Source organism: Pleurodeles waltl, chromosome 1_2 (assembly GCF_031143425.1).
Source record: "Pleurodeles waltl isolate 20211129_DDA chromosome 1_2, aPleWal1.hap1.20221129, whole genome shotgun sequence".
In the NCBI taxonomy this organism is placed as follows: Eukaryota; Metazoa; Chordata; class Amphibia; order Caudata; family Salamandridae; genus Pleurodeles; species Pleurodeles waltl.
In genome coordinates this window covers 488,203,422-488,223,809 of record NC_090437.1, presented here as the reverse complement: position 1 = coordinate 488,223,809, position 20,388 = coordinate 488,203,422, and the positions used below count along the sequence as shown (strand labels likewise).

The following is a 20,388-nucleotide window of genomic DNA, read 5'->3' as shown; positions in this document are numbered from 1 at the left end:
TACTACACATCACTGTTGTACAATAGTCAAAAAGCTAGTGTATTCTTTTATGCTTTCTTTCAGGATTGTTTCCTTCTGAGTGACCATCCTGAACTCTTCAAGACTGTGCTTTATTCGATTATGCATTTGTATGTTTAGAACCAATTCTGTAGTGTTATCAGCGAATCCACAAACGCTGGAGAGGGGAAACAAAACATATGTATTCATCTGCCAAACCTTTATGGTCCTTTACATCTAAACAGCATACTTGGGAGAGATCATTAATCAGACTAGTCTTATTCAATACCTAACTGAAGAATATAAATGTAAATACTTGAAAGGAAGAACCATCTGACCACTATTGTTACAGTTCCTCCCAAGGGGTGGTTTGAAAGTGGAAACAAGTAGCAGTCTTCTAATAAGGCCAATCACTAAAAAGCTACAAAGGGTGGTGCCTTAGTTCTTCAAATCAGAGCTAGGCCACAAAGCTGATCCAGAGAGATTACACGGAAATCGAACCGAATTCTCAAAAGTTACCAAGGTCCTCAGTGTTTGACAAAGACCAAACATAACAGAATTCTATATTAAAGATAAATACAACGTAAATTAATACATTGTTACAAATAATAGGAAAATATATTGATCGTGATACATTTGAAAACAGATGGATATATTCACTCAAGTATCCAAGGACTAAAAAAGCAGTAATAGCAAAATATTATGACTGAGAAATTCCAATAAAAACAAGACTGAAAGGCACAGACCGTTTAAAAACATTTTTATTAATTCTGACTAGGTTGTGAGGTACAACCTTGGAGAACATAAAGGCTCTGGCAGTTTTAAGAGACCACAAAAACAGTAACCTCCTACATCAAATAAATTTGCCAGGCTCTGAAGATGCCTTATTTCTTGTGGCGCAACATCTCCCACTGGAGCCTGTTCTTAGGTAGACTGGCTTACACACATGAACATCTCAATTGAACTGAACTGGTTTAATCTTTGGTGCAGTTGGTTCTTCCAAAACCTATCTAGACTCCTAATGGAGTCATGCTTGTGAGGAACGTTCAAATGAACTTGCTCCAAAGAATCCGAGACACAAGAACGTGGCAAACCTTCACTATGCATTAAGTGCTCGCAAAGCAGTTTGCCCATATTTGGATGGTTGTCCGGAAACCATGGAACAGAGTAGTAGGGACCACAAGTAACCCTTTGGTTTAGGAAGGACGGTACCCGGAAGCTAGGTGGGAAGTGATCAAATTCACTAGATGTATGCTTAGCACGTTTTGGTTATATCTGTTCCACAAATGTTCAACATGACATTTAGCACATATTATCTGTGTTCTGCTTTTCTCCTCATGCACTTGGTAAAGTTAAAGACTCGGTCAGACAAGAGCATCCCTTCAGATACAAATTATTTTTTGCGATTCCCTCCAGCTACAAGTAGAAACTAAACAGTATTTTGTGACAATGCACAACCATAGGTGTCTCGCATAAACTAATAATAGATTTTGTAAAATGCTGTAGATTCCTGGACAATCATCTACACAACTTGGGCACACGCTAGGGAGACACGTTTATGTGCAGCTCCAATTTTATAAAAGGTAGAATTTTCCTTAGGCGTTTCATTTGCCACAAGAAAGAGCTTGCTGCTTCGGTGATTTGTGTCTTGAGTTACAACGGATAATCAATACGAGTGCCTAGTTTGCGCACAGATAAGAGAGTTGCGGGCAAGGAATCAATGGAGGCAGGCCATAGGATGGATGTCCACTTCTGTCGGATTTTCTTGTTGTCAAAGGGTCAGTTTTTTATTTTCTGAGAAACACATTTTTATTATTTTCATTAAATTTGAGAACAGTACACACACAACTGAACTCAGACAACATCAAAAATACAATTACAGAGCAGAAGACACAAGCCATTGCTGGTCGACCAATGTTCAGTGTTACATTATGATGAAACATTGTGGTAGGCCCACCATTTCCCCCATATTTTATCATGTTTTTCCAGGCACCCTTGAGCTGTATAGATCGGTTCACCTTGATGTGCACACCAATCAACCCCCGCCCTCAATTCCGCCAACGAAGGAGCTCCAGGAAGCCTCCACATGCGAGCAATATCTCTCTTGGCAACAAGGCATGCAAACCCTACAAATATCCGGTTAGCACAGTTGCCCCCAAATCTTCCAATAACCCCAGTAGTGCAACCTTGGGTCTTAATTCTATGGGATGCCCCAGGAACTCCACCATTTCCTTGCCAACCCCCTCCCAAAAGGGCCATATTTGGGGACAACTCCAAGTCACATGGTGGACTCATGGAGACCACACCTAGCACAGGCAGACCGTGCCCCTCCCCCCCCTCACTCCCGGACAACCTCAACATTATCGCTGGGGTCATGTAAGATGCGTGAAGGTAGTTGAATTGCACCATTCGCAGCCTAGCTGAGATGGCTAATTCCCAGGGGGCCAGACGTGTCTCCTACCAGTCATCCTCGTCCACCTCCCCACCCAGTTCACAGGTGGTCAAACCCATCTGGGCCGTTCGTAAGTAGAGATTTATAAATTTGGGACACTGCTTTTCCTCCCCAGGATCCCAGTTAACAATTTCGCACCAAGCGGGCTACAGTTGGGGAGCTGGGTATTTGCCATAATGTGGGTACTTATGGCGTGGCACAGCTCCAGATATCAAAAAAATGGTGTCTGATGTAGCCGATACTGTTCTCTCATCTCCTGGAATAACATAAGGCTGCCCCCTGTGTACACATCTCCTAAGTAAGTAACCCCTATTAAGCCCCACTGCTGAAAGCACTTTAATGCAGTAAGTTGGTGCAGCCAGTCTCTGTGCCACAGTGGGGTCATTTGAGTAAAGCGCCAATCCCATTTATGAGTTTTAGTGCAGCTCTCCAGCAACCCACTGCCACTCGGGTGCAAGACACAGTGTCGACAGGAATCTTGCCACCGTAAAGCCTACCCAATAGGCCTCCAAAACCCACCTCGTGGTTCTCAGGTCGATATGCCGGGTCATCCCAACCTCCCGTAAACCAGTCCTTTATAGGCACCACCTGGGCAGCTCAGTAGTAGATCTATAGATCTGGGACTCCCATACCCCCTTCGTACAGGGACTTCCGTGCAGTATTAAAAGCCACTTTATGCCGCCCTCCGTTCCAAATGAAATTGGTAAATTTTGTTGTGAGAGCTCCGAACCACGTCCTTGGTATCAGGTAAGGATAATTTGCGAGGGCATACAGGTAGCGGGGGAGCCACATCATTTTGAGGAGGGCAGAACACCCAATGGGGATTAAGGGGAGATCCTTCCAATGCTGCAGGTCCCTGTCCAGACAAGTCCATAAAGTTTAGTACCCATGCTAAGTCTGGCAGGAGGAAAATGTGGCCTCCCAAATATTTAAACGCATTCTTCCGCACTGGGTATTGGGGACACCACTGTCGACCCTCCGCATCCCTCTTAAGTTCCACCAATGTTTATTTTTGGGTATTGACCAAGAGCCCTAATACCTCCCCAAACCTCTCCAGTAGTTCCACGCATCTGGGGCCTGACACAGGTGGATCGCTAAGAAATACCAAGACGTCGTCCGCATACAATGCCACTTTGACCTCAACTCCATCTCCCCAACACCAGCCCCAACATCAGAGGATCGCTCCCCAGCAAGCATCCCAGGGGCTCAATTGCTAGCGTGAAGAGCAGCGGGGATAAGGGGCAACCCTGACGCGTTCCCCCATGAATTGGAAATGTCTGGGAGAGCACCCCATTTACCCCAACCTGGACCATGGGGTGTTGATACAGGAGACGGATCATCCGGCGGAGCAAGGGCCTCAGCCCCATACATGCGAGGATTACCTCCATATATTCCCATGAGATTGTGTCGAATGCCTTACAAAAATCTATAAGAAGGGCCAGGGGACCACTGAAGCATCACCCACGAGATAAGGCCACCTGAACTCATCAGATACAATGTTGCGTTCTCCTACCAGGCATAAAGCCGCATTGATCCAGATAAATTAGATGGGTCAGGGTACATGTAAGACGTATTGCCAGAAGTTTGGCATATATATCTTTATGTCAGCATTAATAAGGGAGATTGGCCGATATGACGCACAATGGTCTGGAGCCTGCTCCTCCCTGGGCAGGACCACGATGTGGCGCAGTCAAGTTCAGGGGGAAATGCCCCCATCGACAGAACCTTACCATAAAAATTCAGGAGATGAGGTACCAACAGTGAACAGAATCTTTTGTAGTACTATATTGGGTACCTATCTAGCCCAGCTGTTCTACCTACTAAGCTCCGAAATGGCGGTCTTAACCTCCTCCGCTGTTAGTAGCTGGTCTATGTCCTGGGCAAGAGTAGATGGAATAGTTGGTACCGGAAGGTCCCAAACCATGGAACCCTCTTCCACAAGACGCAGGAGGGGGTCTTTAGCATACAGGTCCTGGTAGTAGTCAGCAAAGATCTGGGCAATCCCTATCAACTCCACTTGGTTTTTTCCCTTTCTATCTCGTATGGCAGGCACTACTCTAGCTGCTGCACCATGCGTCGCCAACCAATAAAGCAGTTTAGATGACTTATGACCCATCTCGTACACTCTCCTAGTCGACGCCTGCCAACATTGTTTGGCTTCCTCAAGGGATATATGGTGTAGTTCTGACTGCGCCAGGGCCAGTTGGCAGTTCACTACTGGTGCATTCAAGTGACCAGCTCGCCTCTCCAGTTCCAATATCTGAGCCTCGAGTTGTTGGCTTACAGGCCGCCCACACCGTCGCCCCTGAGGCCACTGAGCCCACATTCCACTGGAAGAAAGCCTCAACTGGCACACTCTGGGGACTTCAGATGCCAAGCATCGAGCCTCCAGATCGGTCGATGTGTCTGGTACACAACACCCCACTCCGTGATCAGTGAGGCGTGGTCGGATATACCCCAAGGAAGGATCCCAACAGAGCTAAAATTCATTACGTCCATCGCCGGAACCCACACAATGTCAATTCGGGCCTTGGTGTGATGGGCGGCGGACCAATGGGTGTCGGTACGCTCATGCGGGTGCCACACCCACCATACATCACAAAGTCCCCATGAGTCTGCCCTGTTCCTAAGGCTCGTCCATTGGATACGTCGGTCGGAGGTAGGCTCCGCAGAAACATTCCAAAGCGGGTCCGGCACTGCATTGAAGTCACCCCTTACTAGTGGGAAGCCCGCCGGAAGCAACACCAACAGCGAGCCAATCACCTGACAGGTAGACTGCAACAGATGTGGGGGAATATAATAGGACACCAAATTATGCTGCTTGGGCTCCATCTGACCCTCTACTCCAATATACCTCTCCAATGGGTCCTAGTGAACCTTAGCAACAGTCAATGGTAACGACTTATGAAGCAGCAGGGCCACCCCCCCGAAACCCTTGCATAAACCCCGAATGGTAGTCAACCCCAGAGCACGTCTCTTGATGAATCTGAGCACTGCGGTCCATTTAATGCGGTCTAGGAGTCCATTTACGTTCCATGAAATGATCGAAATCATAGTGAATGCAAGAGTATATGTGTCTGGCCCACAGGGAACCCTGACAGGCAAAGGACAGAATGCAGAGGTGGTGGACTGCGCAACCAGACATTTTCACTCCCACACCCAGTCTATGGCTGTGTCTCAGGGCATAGTTGTGTGGAACATCTGTGGTGCACAAAATCTGCATCCTGGCACCAATCAAGGAGGACATTCATCAGAGTTGAAGCTGGCTGGAGTGTCCGACAAAGAAGAGTCACAGTTCTCTACCAGCAGCAGATCCTGTCCTGGGGCCGAGCTCGCCGAGGCGTCTCTGCCGCCACAATGCCAGGGGCGCCTCCGCTTGGACCTTCCCCGGTGCTTGAGAGCCTCCACTCTGGGCCTCGGCGGCCGATCATCAACACCGTTTACAAGATCTGCTACCAAACCACTCCTGGGGTGTAGCTCCTGCTCCATCACCCAATCCCATGCCTGCTGCAGCATTTCAAAGAACAAGGAAGAAGCACCATAGATCACATTCAACTTAGCTGGAAAAAGGAGTATATAGCGTACGTTCAGCGCCTGTAGTTTCTGCTTAACTTCCTCGCATTATCATCTGTGTTGTTGAACAGCATAAGAATAGTCCAGGAAAATCAGAATTTTGGAATTAGCATAGCGTGTCTCCAATTGGGAGAGAGCTTCCCGCAGAATAGTATCTAGGTCTCTGTAATTTGGGTAGTCGGACCACCACTGGCCGAGGAGGAGCCCCCAGTGGAGGCCGCATAGTGAGCACACAGTGCGCCCTTTCCACCACGAAACAACTCGAGAGCTTGCCCTCAGGGACCCAGGATCGGAACCAGGTTTCCATAACGTCTTCCATTCTGTCTCCTGTTATTTCCTCCGGCAGTTCCACCAGGCGAAGACTGTTTCTACGTGACAGACTCTCGCCGTACGCAGCCCTCTCCTCTAGGCCAGCCACCTTCAAGGTGAGCTGAGAAATTCTTGTCTGAAGGGTGGTCACTTCATCCTCCACCGTAGAAATTCAAAAGATGGCTACTTCACCACTTACGTTCTCAATGCTATCAAATGTGATCATGGAGTAGTTGGTGAAATTAGTTTGTCTAATAGATGGTTGGTATGTTCTTGTTGCCAGGTTTCAGTGAAGTCAGATTGGGGATTTCACAAAGGTCAGCGATCTCAAATGACACATTCGGGTGGTGACTGATTCTGTGAGGACCACAAAGTGAACCACCAGTAAGGGACATTACCATGCAGGTTGCCTTATTAATGCAACTTCGTTGTCACTATAGATAGGATGTAAAGGTAACCGGACAACATGAGTACGACAGAGAACCTGTGAGTGATAGATAACTGTTGTTCCGTGCAAGTGGTCCTAACACAAATAAATGGAAGGGGGTGACTAGAAACTGAGAAGCAGACAGTCAGATTTCTTTGATATCACATCTAAGCAAAGAGAAAAAGACGTATTCTGATCACAGAACGAAAGTCAATGTGAAATTACAAACAGTGCTTGCTTCCCATTTGTTCTGCCACCTTGCCCATGGCTCCAGAGAGCAAGCATAGCAGTAGGACGGAGTTTTCACTCTTATACCTATATAAAAAAAATGCATGAATATGTTATTCTCAGTTGTAGGACCAATATTAAAGCTACAACTCAAGAGGTGTGTTTAGACATAAATAAAGATCGGTGTTCTGGGTAACCTTGGTTAGTCATTGTGGGATTGTCTTCACTATTATAGAGAAACGTCAATAAGAATCCCTAAAAAGAAAAGAAAGTACATTCTGTTAAACTACATGAGTATTTATGTCTTTTTAAATTCACAAGGGGATAATATGAATCCCAGTGGTTCCCTTCACCCTCTGACACACTGATTGTACTTCATAGCCCAGATATAACTTCAAATCTTTACATATGCAACGTGGTGCTATCATGCTCAAGATGTTTGTGTTAAAAAAGAACCCCACATGCTGTTTGACTACTCGTCTGAAGCTGTGATCAGTCCCCAGGATTGTGGTTGAGGTTGACTCAGAGGCCACCTCTCCCTAGCCACAATGTCCATAAGGATTAATACTTATTACTGGGTGGTTTGTACCACAGAGCATCTCCCTGAGGTTTATCTGGTCTTCGGCTGGCATCGAACAATGGATGAACAACTTTTAGCTGTGGGATGGCTCGGAAGTGATCCAGTCTCTGCAGGCTTGGTTCCCTGGCTCTCTGCGTCTGTGGTGCATCCCTTTTCTTTCTCCACTAGTCACCTCTGTACAGAGGCAGTCAATCATAAAGCAGGTAGGGACAGACTTTCGGATTGCTTCCTCATGGCAGCACAACCCTTTCTGATGAGTAAGCCCTGCTCTTGAAATGAAAGTGCCTGACTTCAATCCTACAAAGTTGGCTGAGGACAAGCAAGATACCACCTACCCTGACGAATGTAGCAGAGTAAGTGGTGAGAAGGTAAAGGAAGTCCCACGCAGACGTTGTGGGTAACATACGTTTTGAACACCTTGCAAAGGGAGCTCCATTGGACCCAATCAAACGCCTATTCAGTGTCAAGAGATACAGTACCGATAAGGATTTTATAAGCTTGCAGGACATCTAACTAATTAACAGTTAGGTTGGAGAGATTAATTTATCACCTGCCAACAATGAAGCAGTGTTGCTCAGCAGACACAACTCACATTTAGTTAATCAGATTGCAAGTTAAGTAGCATAAACGTTTCTGTCCACATTAAGCAATGAGATTGCTCGGCAAAATTAGCCTCGACTCACATTTTTAAGCCAATTTAACTGTGTTCGCACTACAAGAAGACTTCGAAATAATCCTTACAGCACTTTAGATGACCCTATCAAAACTGCCCAGTTAACATTTATTCTTCTGTTTTTCAGAAGCAGACCCTGAAATAGGATCTGCTTTCTGAAAAAAATATGAAACAAATGTCCCCGGTTGCAAGGAGATTTCTCCATGTGCGTCCGGGACGTTTCTGTGTTTATCCCTTTCTCGAGTGCTAGGCACGCTTTTAATGCTAAATCAACAGGTGTTCTGTGAGGGCTGGGCTGTCTAAGGATTTCCAATTGCAAAGCTAATTGGGGCTCTGCCGTCAATAAACTTAGCAGGTTTCAGGATATCAGTATGTCTTGATTTATTTTGATCCCATTAAAATCTTTTTCCGCACACTTCAGAATAACAAAAACATAGTGCTTAATTTGTGCTTTCCGAACTGCTGATGCAGTCTGAAACATTTGTACAGTTCATTTACAGGTATTGAATTTTTACATTGTGTTACAAAACATTAGATCAACTGTACGCCTGTAAGATTGCCAGAGACATTACTGCCTGACATTTGAGCTCAGCCTTTGAATCACACCAAATGCTACCAGATAAAAACAACATGTAATGTCTTCTTTATTGCTCATTCACCTTCTGAACTCCAGCATGGTTATTTTAGCAGCACAGCTTTGACATTTTGCATACACTTGCTGTCCTCAGGGTCTGCCTCCACTTTATCCTTTGGAGCAAGCAACGCCACCACAACATTACATCTGCAGCTACATTTTAACATTTCAACCACATCAACAACAGTACTACAGCAGTTCGGACACAGCTCTATACACTGCCGCAAATGCAAGACAACAACAGTGTTAGAGTGCAATTCTAAACAAAACTACACAGCACCACTAAAACACTACATTTACAACACTATCATAACAACACCACAAGAACTATAAGTACAGCACCGCAGAGCAACACCACAAGTACAGCATCACAACACAACTTCAGCATTGTAACCTTATTACAACTACAAGGTCAACACTATTCCAACTCTGCAGCAAAATTGTACCAATATAACTACACCAAAACTCAACTACAACACTGCAAGTAAAACACAGAAACCACGGCACCGAGAAAACAGCCTTCAGCTCTCCAAATACATTACAACATTAACAGAGCTACATCTAGCCAACCCATTTAGCTACATTGTACTGCAACACCTTTACAATGCTATAACTAAAACACTGACACTTCAACACAACATCACAGCTATAGGAGGATCCTGGCAGCATGGATCTGGCAGTGGAAGTGAGGACTGTGATCCTGCAGTGGGTGCAACTAGAGTAGTGGGAAAGAACTGGTGGATGCCGCAGGAAGTGGGTGCAGCCTCAACTCTGTGTGGGGTGTTAGCTCCAAGATAGGCTGTTGAGGATTGTGGCAGTACAGGGTGGACCTTAATGATTTGCAGGCTGAATCCAGGAAAGGACGAGACAAATGCTGTTCTGCCCCCGGTTAAACTGTAAAACTGAGGCAGGCAGACAACTCGTTTGTTATTCCTTACCAGGGGGTTGATATGCTCCTTGCTGTTTATATTGTTATGATCATATGATTATACAGTACTGAGTATCCTCTACTATTATACTGAATACTATTAAAGTGTTTGCAAAAATTAAAATAAAATGGAAAGTTGAGGCAAATTTGGTGAGCGCTGCTGCAAGCAGGTGCAACCTTGGCCATGTGCAAGAAATGCCTGCCTGATGCCCTGCTGAACAGGAATACACACTATTAACATGACAATGGAGGAACAGAGGCACTGATAAGGCGATGTTGGCTTGTGCTCCGGATAGGAATCTAAGTGCAGCAGACCCTTAGAGTGGGAACGCCCCACTGTTGCTAACTGAGCACCTCTAGAGAAACGTAGATGATCTCCATTATTACTGTCCTGTTTACTCTGGAACCCGCATAAAAGACATGTTATAAGTGAGGGTGACTATGCAACATTTGTCACGATCCTGGTGATCAAGTAGTGCCTTGTTGTCACTAAACCACAATCCCAGACATAGTATAATCAATACTATAAAACCTACACAAGTCGATAAAATGGACAAGTATAGTAGGGCTGGTCATTGGCCCTGTCCTATAACAACTGTCTGACCAGATTGCCTGTCCACAAGGACAGAAATTAGGTACTGCATGCTCCTTGGAACATGTGTTAAAGGCAATAACATACAAAGGCTTCATTGGAGACAAAAACAGATGCTGAGGCCACTCAACTAAACTTTGTGAGTGAGGACCATGAAAAGGCATCGGACAAGATTATAGGGACAGAAAATACAATGCAGAGCACTGTACAAAAGGTCACTGGTTTGAAGGCTCTTGTAGCAGAAGTGGAAGACAAATGAAAAAATGCAGGAATTTTAATCAGAAAATGTTGAAAGTTGATTATGCCAGTTGATATGCCATAAATGACTGAGGGAGAATGGGCTGAACTTTTACTGGAATATTGGACAGCAAAACTCTTTTGATACCCAACTGTCTATCAAACTAGTCCACAATAGAAATAGCTCATAGGTACCAGAGTCACCAACAAAACTAGGGACACCACCAAGTACAGCTGAATGACAGGGATAGAGATACCATTGTGCACTCAGAGATATATGAGAATGTTCTACATATGCTTTTTCCTCACTACGGGCAAGCAATACAAATAAAGAGAAAATTTTCTGATGCGTCAAATGAAATGCAGAGAACTAGACTTGAAACAGGTTATGGTTTTTGTTAAAAATCTTTGTGGAGACAGGTCATATTTTATCACAGGCACTTCAGCAAGCATAAAACTCTTTGGGAAAAACACTGCATACAAAGAACAACACTCATATGGAAGCTGGTCTGGGTTGACAAGGTAGTCTAAAGATGGAGGATTGGATTCTGAAAGGTCTTGATCTGGTGTTGAAATGCTAGTCTTGTATGCCCACGTTCAGGCGTATGGACCACTAGCTGCGGGAGGGCCTGTGTTCTCGGGAAGTGATCCTCCATCAAACACACCGGTGGTGCGATTTTTTTTGCTGTTTGTAGGGCGAAAGGGAACATGTTTGGTAAAAGCAGGATGGACGTATTCATCAAAGCCAGGTGCGTGGCATGTCCACTAATAAGGTCACCTGACTGAGTCCAATAGCAAAGCCTTCTATGTGTTTAAAGAGGCGAGCTGCGACATAGTATTTGCAATAATGTTTAGTATTAGTTGGAGCTAAAAGGATTAACCTGTGGTCCTTGTAACTTTAATGTGAAGTGGCCGCTATAGTCGGTCATAATAGTAACTAACTTGGCTCTCCAGGGTGAGAGGTTAAAGTTATGAAGGAGTTATTTCAGCCGGACACAGAACGATAGTCTTGGTGAAGAAACTGAACCAGCGATAAACAGCACATAGGCTGACATAATTGAATTCCGGTTGTGAAATTTCAGGGGCCTCAATTATGTGGAATGCAGAGTGGTGGGCTCCTATTTGCGTAGGCAAAAATAAAACATATAGCCAGCACCCAGGAGACGCATCTGACGCAGACAGAAACTCATAAGGTTGCAAGATGATGGAAAGGTCTTTTTTATCTGGGTGGATTTTCCACAACACATATTCTAAGTATGTCAGAGGTGGGCGGTAAGGGGTGGACGAGTGCGGGTGGCTCACATAACACAACTACAGGTAACTAAGACGATAACAGAACCCAAAGCAAGGTTACTAGGCTTGACAGGCCAACTGAACAGAAAGGACACATGGTGAATTTACATGCCTCCAACTCGGATCATGTGTGCTTTTATTAACAATAAAAAATTCTTACTTTTCCAACATATCTGGCAGGAGTGGTATCTGTCTGGGAGTTTTTACCTGCAAGCTCGGTACATGTGGCAGACAGCAACCAGAGTTCCATTATAAGAAAAAACAAGCATTTGCAATGCAATGGGTCTCGAGTTTGGTCAAGTTAGAGCTTTTAGCATTGTAAATTCCTAACTGGACTTTTCTTGGCACATACATTGTAAATGAAAGGAAAAATGAAAAGTAAAACAGTTGACATAAGCGAGCGATTCAAAGCGCCACGGCCACCATGAGCGTGATCGCAAAGGAGACACACAAAAGGAAAAAGAAGTCAGCTTGCAGTCGAACATATCGGCAAACGTGCAATTATCTATGTAAGAGGGTTTGTCCCCAAGGCAGTAACAAAACCGCCCCAAAGAGGGACAAACAAAGCATTTACTAATGATAACAAAGGATTTTTGAAAGGCAAGCCCATGAATGAGTTAAAGTGATGGGCGTGAGGTAGGTGTGCTTAAAAGCCCACATAGATATCAAAACGTCAGAAAAGTATTGCTTGCACACTGCTACACTCGACCTAAAACTCACACAAATCACTGTTCAGAGTAATATTTAACTTCGATCTTGCAGATCTATGGAGAGAGTTATACTCAAATTCAAGAGAATATTCTTACTATTTGGTATTCATTTTTGGCTTTGAGCATCAAAAGCATCTAATGACCTACATCAAGGCAGGTCCAGACCGGATAGTTCCCTGCTAAAAGATGTATTCAAGTGTGGACGGGTACATACACAAATACCAACATAACAGCTACCTACTAAAGCCTTGTTGGAGGAGAGGGGCTTAGGGGCTATTGGGTGCATACACTTAGTGCAATATTTCATCGAAGAAGGCACTGAACGTTACAATACCAGGGTGGCTCTATCTAGAGTTTCACCTACCCAAATTCTTATGCATAATAGTCAAAATGTTACCATTAGAGTCCTTGATCTCTTATCCAACTGCAGAATTATCGGAAAAGAAAACAAACCTTAAAAACCAACATGTTATTACTGAAAAAACATGGAAATAGAAATTTTCAATAGAGACTACACTGGGAAGGCAACAAGGTTGGAAGATTTCTTTCACAACTAATAAAAGTGGAGTCCACAGCTACCTCCCTTGGTTATCAGCAGAGAAGAAAAATGTGTACACGATCAGGTTTAATGAAGGCTTCTCTGAGAACTATGTACTCTCTACAGAAGACCAGGGGTGAGGTTCACAGACGTAGAGTGTATGTGAATTCAGTATCTTTGCCACAGATAGATATTCTAGAGGCTCCCATTGATGCCAAAGAACAGAAATTGGCTATCCAAGGGATTAAACCTCAGGAAGTGAAGGTCTCCTAGTGGAGTTTTACAGAGCTTACTGTATACTGATGCTCTGCTGGTTTAGCTACATGAAGTATATAACAAATATAGGGAGCGGGGATTTCTTTCAAAGCCAACTTCCGAATATTTGATTGTTGTGCTCTTTAACCCACATAACCCTCCACATGATTACAAACCATATACATCTTCATGTTTTAAATATGTACATCACAATATTAGGGAAGATACTAGAAAATAGGGTGACCGCAATTATAACTCTGACATGTGAAGAAAAATGCAGGGTTATACACCATTGTAAGACCATTCAAAATTTAAAAAAGGTAATACATATAAGTGAATTAATAGATAGTGACAAAGATCTGGTGCTTGCTTCATTAGACAGCGAGAAGGTATTTGGTTTGTTTTCATAGGAAATCTCGGTATTGGTTCCGCAGGACATGTGGCAAGCAAAAAAACTGATGAATTAAACCCAGATCTGTGACTGGGGTGAATGTTTGATTTGCTCTGCATTCCACCCATCATCTGTTGTTTTTGCATTTGTTGCCCCAAGTTGGAAGGGTGTGCCCAGACGTGGGTCCCGTGCTTGTTATGCCACCAGATTCAAGCTAGCTTGGCTGATGAAGGGTGATACCCTTAAACCGGTCCCAGGATGCTTATTTCTGGTCCAGGGAATACCTGGCCTGGCAGGTCAGGCCAGACTGTTCCCATGGGGAACAGGGTTAAGACTGATTTGCATATGGCTGGGTCCAAACTGGAATGGCACGGCAAGCAAAGAAACTGATGGATTAAACCCAGATCTGTGACTGGGGTGAATGTTTGATTTGCTCTGCATTCCGTCCATCATCTGTTGTTTTTGAAGTTATAACTCTGGCACGTGAAGAAAAATGCAGGTTTATACACCATTGTAGGATCATTCAAAATATAAGAAAGGTAATACATATGAGTGAATTAGTAGCTAGTGACAAAGATCTGGTGCTTGGTTCATTAGACAGTGAGAAGGTATTTGGTTTGTTTCATAGGAAATCTTGTTATTGGTTCCACAGGACATGTGGCTGAGTCCAAAGTAGATCTAGCTACTGATTACCCAACCACTGGCATACACGAAGACAAATGCGATGATCTCGGGAGAAGACGAAGCTGAAAAAACAACTAGGAAGGTTTGTCCTCTGACCCCTCTCCCCCACTGTTATTTCCCTTAGCGGTAGAGCCTCTAACTTGTGAGTTTAGAAGAGATATGAACTCAAATAAATCAGTGTAGGAGTGGTGGTGCTTGTGGTGTCCTCAAACTCAGATGATATGCGTATATATTTTAGAAACAGACTCAAAGGAGAAACGTTGATATACAAGCAGGGTTTTGTGAAATAGTCCTGATTGCCAATTAATGAAGAATAAATTGTTACTGTTACCACTGCGAGCACTTGCGTTCAATGAAGCTAGTCAACTACCAGTGATGTCCATTCCTTGGAGGGGGTGGGAGTCTTTTCGATATTCGAAATCCAGTGCCTTCTGAAAACCACTGCCTTTTTCTCTTGCAGGCAGGGTCGTCTGGACCAAGAGGACTGTCTTGCGTAGCTCTTTATACCCATTCCAGTGCTGTATATATATACTATACCAACATGAGTGTTAAACGGTGTAGGAAGCTGGCTCTGTATATACTATATCAAAATTAGATATAGTGTGCACAGGATCCAGGGTTTTCCCAGAGGCTTAACAGAGGCTAAAGTAGATAATACTAACGCTCTCTTTTGTGGTAGTGGTAGTGTGGTCAAGCAGTTAAGCTCATCAGAGGGTAGTGCGAAGCATTAGTTGTACAAACACACAGACAATAGAAGCAGCACACACTCAATGACTTAACTCCAGACCAATGGTTTTTACTTAGCATAAATATATTTTCTTAGTTTATTTTTAGAACCACAAGATTCAAGTTGCAGGTAAGTACTTCAATAGATTTGTATTTCACACATGTATCAACAGTACTTTGTTTGAAATCGATAAGTTATACAGTTCTTGAATTCTTGGCAATAATCTGTTTTAAAAATGGACACTGCAATTTTCAGAGTTCTTGGGGGGAACAAATGTTAGTTCAATTTGCAGGTAAGTACAACACTTACAGTTTCAGTCTCTGGGTTTTAGGAAGTCCACCAGTTGGGGTTCAAGTTAACCCCAAACATCCACCACCAGCAACATAGGGCTGGCTGGGTGCAGAGGTCAAAGGTAAGCAATTTTAATGTGTGCTACTATGGAGACGGGGGTACTCGGAATCAGGCCTGCCTGCAGGTAAGTACCCGCGACTCGGAGGGCAGCCCAGGGGGGATTAGAGGAGCACTGGAGGGGCCACAAGTAGGGACCAAACACACACCTTCAGCAGCACAGGGGCAGCCGGGTGCAAAAAGGATGTCGGGCTTCCAATGCTGGTCTATGTGGGGACCCCTGGGGTTACTCAGAGGCTACAGGCGAGGTCCAGGGGGAATGTCTCGGGCACACTACCGGGTAGGCAGGAGGACAACCTGCTGTACGTTGCTGCACCCGAGGTCGGGTTCTCCAAGCCCTGGCAGCTGCAGATGCAGTGTGTCTTTAGGCGTCAGAAATCTTCGTCCGGAGCTTCGCGGTTGGAGAGGGGGGGTCCTCGGGATTCCCTCTGTAGGCATCGTCGAGGAGGGGTGGAGAGGTCAACCCAGGGTGGAAACCTGCTCGCAATCACCTGGGGACCCTCTCTAGCTGGGTGAACCACCTGGACACGGGCCGTGGGCATCAGGGGCTGAGTGGTCAGGACTCATGCATCCGGAATGAGGTGGTAGTCCTTAGTTGTTGGTTTTTCTTGGACAGGGCTGCTGTACTCGGGAGTTCTTGGTCCTTTTGGGTGCAGGGCAGTCCTCTGGAGCTGAGCAGAGGTCACTGGGCCCGCTGGACACATCACTGTTCTTTTGGGGTCAAAGCAGTTGTCATTTTCCTTCTTCTCTGCTGGGGGTTTCAGCTAAGCAGTCCTTCTTCTTGTAGGTCGCCAGGTATCTGGTGAGCTAGGTTCAGGGAGGCCCTTAAATCCTATATTTAGGGGCATTTTAGGGGTCAGAGGGCAGTAGCCAATGGCTATTGCCCCCGAGGGAGGCTACACCCTCCTTGTGCCCTTCCTCTTTGGGGAGGGGGGGCACAAACCTAATCCTATTGGTCCCAGTCCTCCAAACCAAGATGGAGGATTCTGCAGGGAGGGGGGTCACCTCAGCTCTGGACACCTTAGGGGTGGTCCTGGCTGAAGTAGTCAGTCCTCTGTATTTTCCCTAACTTTCCCGCTGGACTTGCCACCAAAAGTGGGGCTTTGTCCGGGAGGCGGGAAGGTCCACTAGCTGGAGTGCCCTGGGGCACTGTAATCCGAGGCTTGAGCCTTTAAAGCTCACTGCCAGGTGTTACAGTTCCTGTAGGGGGTGAAGGGGAGGTGTGAAGCACCTCCACCCAGGACAAGCTTTGTTTCTGACCACAGAGTGCACAAAGGCTCTCACCTCATGTGGCCAGAAACTTGTCTGAAATTGGCAGGCTGGCACAGACCAGTCAGTCCTACACTAGCAGTTTAGCTAACATATACGGGGCATCTCTAAAATGCCCTCTGTGTGCATTTTTCAATAAACCGCACACTAGCATCAGTGAGGGTTTATTGTGCTGAGAAGTTTGATACCAAACTTCCCAGTATTAAGTGAAACCATCATGGAGCTGTGGATTTCGTAATGACAAACTCCCAGACCATATACTCAATATGGCTACACTGCACTTAAAATGTCTAAGAATGGACTTAGACACTGTAGGGGCATTGTGCTCATGCAGCTATGCCCTCACCTGTGCTATAGTGCACCCTGCCTTAGGGCTGTAAGGCCTGCTAGAGGGCTGATTTACCTATGCCACAGACAGTGGTTTGTGGGCATGGCACCCTGAGAGGGGTGTCATGTTTACTTTGTTTTTTTCTCTCCATCAGCAGACACAAGCTGCAAGGCAGTGTACATGTGCTTGGTGAGGGGTCCCCCTAGGGTGGCATAATACATGCTGCAGCCCTTAGAGAACTTCCCTGGCCAAAGAGCCCTTGGTACCATGGGTACCTTTTACAAGGGACTTAGCTGTGTGCCAGGGTTGTGCCAATTGTGGAAACAAAGGTACAGTTTTTGGGAAAGAACACTGGTTCTGGGTCCTGGTCAGCAGGAAACCAGCACACTTTCAATCAAAGTTGGCATCAATACTAGGCAGAAAGTGGGGGGTAACCATGCCAGCAGTGGCACTTCCCTACAAACGGTCAATCATTTTTTATTATGCCTTTCAAAATAAAAAGTACAACTATAGGCGGGTATACCTGCCTATACTTTTCTCCTCCTAGCTACCCGAATCCCTACAGACCTCGCTGCTTATTTTATAATCTATCATCTACCCTCTCTCACCCTACGTTTCTACTCCAATTTCAGGGTGAGTGTTTAGGGAGATGAACTAGGTATTCACAATGGTATTTTGGATGGGGAAAAAAAACACAGTTAGGTTATGTACTTTTATGTTAAAGTAAGAAAGGATGCACAACAAGATCTCAACTTTAGAATGATATGACAGGCAGCACACTTACAATTTGAAAAAGGATTTTTTCAGATAATAAAGGGTTAGATACTGAATTACCTATGGGTCACACTAACTGTAATTAAATACTAGCTGTACTGTTTGATATTTCACACCCATTAATAATTGGCCCACATTCAATAAGGATAGCAGTGGATGAGAAACCTAGCTTTATGGGCTGTGGATAAAGGGAAATTGTGTAACCACTAGTGATTTATATGTAGACAAGGAAATTATTACACATAAAGCTCAAGAAGGTAGTCATCGGGGTGCAAGAGAGCCGGGCCGCAAGAGGGCCACACTTCAGTGGGGCTCTGCCACCTGCGGCCTACATTTATTATCTGAGCCACTACTACCCATCCTCTTCTTGGTGGTGCGGCTGAGGCCCCTTGAGGGAAGAGGCTCCCAGCCTTGGTTCATGGTGAGACTCAGAGACCCATGGTGTGAACCTTGTGAGCACAGGGCCTACCTGGCTGGCTGCACTGCGGGCTCACTTGGAGAAATACGGGCTCTTGTGCTGGGGAGCTGGTTTCTGGCCAGGTGTGGCTGCCGGAGGCCCTGCTTGTTGAGGAGAGGTGCCAGACCCAGCCTGGTGGCTGCCTGATGGTCAGAGGGACCAGGCTGGATGGCACATGGCAGCGGAGGACTGATGGGCCATGCGGTGGCCACTGGTCGATATATCATATTATGTGGGACCATGCAGGGGAAATATATGACAATTGATTTTGTATATAGCCTCAAGGTGGGCACCCCTGATTTCTTTATGGACCTCTGGGCCAGAGCTGCGGATCCACAGTATGGGGGAGCCACTTCAATGTGATAATGGATGCAGCATTAGATAGATTTAGCTCCACTAGACAACTGCACCCGAAGGCAGCCCGACAAATACGCAATATTATTACGGATAATGACTTAGTTGATGTGTGGATACACTGTAATGCGGACGCTGTTGAGAGCACATGCACCCCCTATAAACACAAAAACGTATCCCGGATAGACTACTGGTTAGTCACTTGGGATCTCTGACGTCTGAGTGGAGCACCTGCCAAGAATGCTATCTGACCCCTCCCTAGTGCTTATGCAGCTCTCAACAGAGGATGAGTGAATGAGGGCATTTGCATGGAGGTGAGGTTCCCATCATGGGCACTCAGCGATCCACCATTTAGGGAGCACATCCACACCCCTACTGAGGACTACTTCACCCTTAATTCACAGATGGTGTCTTCCACGGGTATGCTTTGGGAGGCCTTTAAGTTGGTAATAAGAGTAGGGGCCTGCATGTCTAAACAGATGGGTGTTTTGAGATCCTTGCGTAACGAACTTGACACACCCGTAGACAGATATGGGTACTCTGGAGTTGCGCTGTGCTTCGAATGGCAATGCGGCAACACTCGCAGATATCAAACAAAAGCTCATCAAATATAATGAGCTGGTTGGCAGGGGAGTAAACTATGTGAATAAGGCATCCAGGACCAGAGTGCCTGGGAGGGGAACAGAGCGGGCAAGACTTTGGCCAGATTACTCCGGAAGCCCCAGACTACTGTATACATACCTCAGATTTTAGGCGAGTTGGGGGAGGAGCAAACTGCTACTTACTATATTTCCCAGACTTTCATATGTCTTTTATACCACCTTCTACCAAACCACGGTCACTTCGACCATGGACCGCTTGACTTCCTACTTAAACTCCATACAGTTCCTCTGACTGGACAATGAGCACAGGCAATATATTGATGTCCCCTTTATGGTTGAGTATATTGTGCATGTGACCCGCGCAATGCCTATTGATAAAGCATCAGGGTTGAATGGCTTGCCGCCTTCTTTCTATAAGGAATATGCCCAGATACTGGCCCCTTACTTGCTTGCTGTCTATGAGGAGGTTTCAAACTTCGAAGAGTCCTACCCTCCCTTCCGGAGGCACTTATTGTCACTATAATGAAACCAGAAAACAATCCTGAGAGTTGTGATTCCTATAGATCGCTGTCCATGATAAAGGTAGACAATAGGATACTGGTCTGGTTGGTCGCAGATAGGCTGGCACCCCTGATGCCTACTATTGTCCGGCTGGACCAGTCAGGCTTTGTCCTGGGACAGTTGACGGTCCACAACCTCCGAACGACGTACACAGTGCTGCATACTTTAAATCCGGAGCTACAGGCTGCTGCCATCTTTTTAGATGCCACTAAAGAGTTTGAATTGCTACAATGGGAATACCTATTCCGACTTCTGGAAAGGATTGGTATTAGTCAACAATTCCTGCGGCTGATCTGATTCTCTATACGGATTCCACTGTGGGCCTTAGGGTTTATGGCGAGGTTATCTCTTCTCTTACGGTCTCAGGAGGAACTAGGCAGGGGTGCCTCATTGTCCCAGTTGTTGTC

General features: G+C 45.5%; 1 protein-coding gene across 2 annotated transcripts in view; it reads right to left on the bottom strand.

Annotated features, from left to right (window-relative positions):
* TBCK (TBC1 domain containing kinase) overlaps positions 1-20,388 on the bottom strand; it is a 1,319,282-nt gene that overhangs the window by 1,142,053 nt on the left and 156,841 nt on the right. The gene's annotated exons all lie outside the window — the stretch shown is intronic.